Below are 4465 nucleotides of genomic sequence, written 5' to 3'. Positions count from 1 at the left end.
ACAACGGCAAAAAAGAATGGCCCATCAAATTGCCTTGGATTTTCCCTTCTCTTTTGTTTTGGGGACCATGCTCTCTAGCTCAATATCCTGGTGACCCACATGTGTGTTTGTTTTTTTGTGTGGTGTTGGTCTGAGCGTCAATGCAAAATAAGGTTGCTTTTGATCTCTCTTACTAGTGCTTTCACTATAAATCTGTGCTTGTTTGTTATGGCCTTTTGGTGGCATGTTGTAACCTTTTGGTGCTTGCATTGGAATATGGAAGCTTGTCTTGTCATTGTTGCATGGTACCATCTCTTTTAATGCTAGATTTTTCTTGCCTTTTGATGAGTGACATCCATGATGTGACTTTAGTTGTGATGATTTAGTATTCTTTTGAATTGGCAATTGAGTGATTGCCACATGTCCTCCTCTCATTGGCTTTTTCTTTGAGTGACCTATTTCTTTTGAGAATAGTGCTCTGACAATGCATACATTGGTTTGTGATGTGACCATGGTATGGCTTCATCCGAGATCCATTTATTGGCTTGGGACACTCATTTACATCTAGATTGGTAAGCCAAAAGGTCCCAAGGGTTTTCATCTCTCACCATGTATGAACTTGTCCATATGAGCTTAAGCTTCCACAGATGTGCTCCTAACCTTGAGTTGAACACTAGGACACAATCCCCTATTTCAAATTTCTTCTTTTTGCAATGCGTATCCATCTAGGCTTTTCTCCTTCACTGTAGTGTCTCTACTATTAGGCAACTCTCCTACCTGATTCCATCCATCTTGAGTAGTTAAGTAATCCTTTCTTTCCTTGACTCCATGGCCAATCTTTCATCCACAACCACTTTGAGGCAAGGCATTACAAACTCCATTGGCACAATAGCCTCCAAACCATGGACAAGCTTAAAAGGACTGAATCCTATGATTACTTTGTATGATGTTATGAATGTTCATAGGGCGCTATCACTTCATTCATGAAATGAGTGCCTTGATCGCTTACTAGCTCCCTTGCACATCCAAATCTAGTCATGATATTACTTATTGTAGATGAATCGTGCTGCTAATGCAACAGTTTCATTTCTCAAAGCTTTAGCTTCTAGTCACTTTGTGCAGTACTTAGTAGTCACTAGTATATATTTAGTTTGTGAGCCCTTTGCCTTTGGCTTGATTGGTCTTGTGAAATCTAGTACCCACTTCATGAAAGGTTCTAGAGGACTTCATGAAAGGTTCTAGAGGGAGCACCAGATTAAGTTCATCCTATCTCCTATCCTAGCCTTTGACATACATCACAATCTCTTGTAATCTTCCATGCACCTTTGCGCTAAGGGTTGGCCACCAAAGACATGCCTGCAATACTTTTCTTTCAATTGCATTAGTTTCAGACAATCTTCCAAGCAACCAAGCCCCTCAATGTCCATGTAGCCCTATACAGCTTGAGACCCATTTACCAATCCTACCCTAGGCCCCTCTAATGGTAGGACAATCCTAAAAGGCATTTCTTCCATCCTCCAATGCTGGTTTACATCTAGGGCATAGCCTAGCAGTAAAGTTCCTATGTGTTAGTTTATACCCAATAGGAAAATCCCACATACAGACTACTCTCCATAAGAAAACCTAAGCCTTCACAAGAATATCAATTTTCCATAGAAGCTTCCATCTCTTCATCCAAGTGCTAGAATTCCATCCGACCTTCCAGATTTTATTGCAGTATAGCACATTCACCTCAATCCTGCACATATCTTCATATAAAACCATGGTAGCCACCTTATCCACTTTAACTTCACTAAACCATACCCAATCTTTCAGCCAACTGGTCTCATCAAATGTAGTAGATACCCATCCCTTCTCCACTTCCACTAGAATCTGATTTACCAGAGCTGAAGCTCCCTTTGTTGAAGCCTAAACTCTTTCTTTAATTGTCCCAACTCGTTTCACCCAACCTAAATTTAGTCCCAGCAATCAACCAACCTTCTCAAATCTCTATTATTCAATCTCCTAGCTATCTTGACATCCAGATGAGCCAAAGGAGGAGTAAACTTGTGGGTCCACCATAGTCCAAAGTTGAAGAGAGAGTTTCTTGTGACTCTAGTACAGCCATCCCATTTCAGCAAACCTAACACTTCCTTCCAGTTAGTACTTAAGAACTTGCAGAAAGGGGCACTTGTAATTTTCAAGGGGGCATAAGATAGAAGCTTGTCTTTCCAGTCTCGTCCTATCCTTGCTTTAGCATGGGTGGGCAGATGCAGGATCCCAATGCCTCCTACCTTTTTAGGGAGACTCATTTTCTCCCAAGCTAACCACGCTGAGGCTTTTCTATCATTACCACCATTTTTCCATAAGAAATTATTGACTGGGGCGAAAATCCTCTTCCAGTAACATTTTCTAAAATCCAACATAGGAAAGAGAAACATAATGTAAGCATTTACAACCACACTAGAGATAGCCACCCTGTTATGAAATGGGACTCTAATACCCAATTAGTCTTGTTTTAAAATCTTTCAATTGCCCAATTAGTCAGCTTTTTATTTGACATTGCCACTTCAAAAGGAACATTGAGGTGTCTAACTATCTGCCCCTTCCTTTATTACATCACATCCCCGTCTCTCCAAGTCAAAGTCATCTTCCTCAGTTAAACTAATGATCATAGATTTATGAATGTCACATCTAGAGCCCGAGGCCTCTGCAAACTCTTGCATTGTCAATAAGGCAAGTCTCAGATTGTCATTATCAACCTTCAGAAACAACAGAGAATCATCTACAAAGCATTGGATTGCCAACTGATCCCCACCCCTCAATTTTAATCTAGTTATCACTCCCTTATCACACGCATCTTCCAAGGCCACAATCAAAGGATGGGAAGCAATAGCAAATAACAGAGGAGCCAGGGGCCATCCCTGCCTCATAGATCTTCTAATCTCACCCCCAACTAATCTTTCATTTAAACAGCATGGACTGTCCACCAGCTATGAGAGTATATATACAAGTAGAAATCGTGATACCAAAACCCAACCGTTGCATCACCTTGGCCACAAAGGACCAGTGGACCGTGTCACATAGGCTTTCTCCAAATCAATTGAAGCATAATATATTTTTGATCTGTTTTTTGAGCCACTTCTCTACCCAACATAGTAGCAAAGATATTATCATAAATAGATCTCCCTTTAAGAAACCCATACTGCTTTTTGGATATCAGTTGGAGTAATCCTCAGCACAATAACTTTGGCTAAGATCTTGTAGACGATAGTGAGCAAAGTAATTGGTCTCCAATGGTTAAATCTATGACAGGTGGCCTGTTTTAGAATTAGCTTCACAATACCTTCCTTCAAATCCTTATCCAAGCTTCATGTGTCAAAGGCAACCTTACATATGTTCCACACTAGATCTTTGATGGAGGGCCAAAATGCAATGAAGAACTTCACAGAAAACCCATCCCAACTAGGAGATTTCTCCTTCCCAAGTTTCTGTAAGGCCAACCAACATTCATTCATTTCCACTTCCCTTTCCAACCAGTTAGCCCTGTCAGCCTCCACTCTTTTACTAACTAGTCCTAAGAGCATGCTCTCTGCCTGAAATCTCATTTGAGAGCAGTCCTCCCTTAGTGTAGAATCAAGAAATTCTACCCATTTTATGGCAACTTGGTCAATATCACCAAGTTCCTGACGATTCTCATCTCTAACCTATCCAATCACTTCCATATTTAGCTAAGCCAAAAAGATATCTGCCAGGTTTCCTATTATTGTTGTTGCAGGATTTCCATGTGACTCCTTTTTCTCTCTCATTAAGTGTGAGACATATTTGAAGAGGGAGGATCTCTCTCTCTCTCTCTCTCTTCACCCAATTTCTATTTTGGGCATTAGTTAATGTCCGCGTATTAATGCATGCCTAAGGCCTCAACCTTTGAATTACATGTGGCAAATGAGCACTCTCCCTCTTCCACACCCTCGTCACGCAAAATGCAGGAGGCAAGCTCCTCTCCTCCTACGTTTTTTACTCTCGTCCACACCCCCATCATGCGAAACGCTCAAGACATCGTGATGACAGTTCGTCACGGGGGGGAGAGCGTCCCCTCTTCAGAACCCAGGCCCACTGGGCTCGTTCCCTCGTGTATGGGGGATCGAGAGACATTAGAGCTTCTGTGGAGTTACAGGAGGACTCGGGCACACCACCGGAGCTCCTACGAGGAAAAAAGCCCATGCACAAGAAAAGCAACACTTTTTTTTTTGATAAACTGCTGAAAAAATAATCTCTTCAAACGCACTTCTCGCAGTCTATTTTCCCAGAAAAAGAAAAAAGATAATTTCGATTTAATAAAATGAAGCTTTTTCTTATGGTGCCTGCCGGCCTTTGTAGATGCCGGCGCGGCCGACTCGATCGGGCCCACATAACTGGTCTCCCGCCTCAAACGGTCAGATTTTGTCTCGGCGCTCCAAAATTAAATATCAAGTCCCCTGCCTTGAATCCTCCGCTTCTTACACTC

The sequence above is a fragment of the Cibotium barometz genome, chromosome 20, assembly GCF_041138505.1.
Source record: "Cibotium barometz isolate CiBa-2024 chromosome 20, ASM4113850v1, whole genome shotgun sequence".
Taxonomy (NCBI): Eukaryota; Viridiplantae; Streptophyta; class Polypodiopsida; order Cyatheales; family Cibotiaceae; genus Cibotium; species Cibotium barometz.
This window is presented reverse-complemented; position numbering follows the sequence as displayed.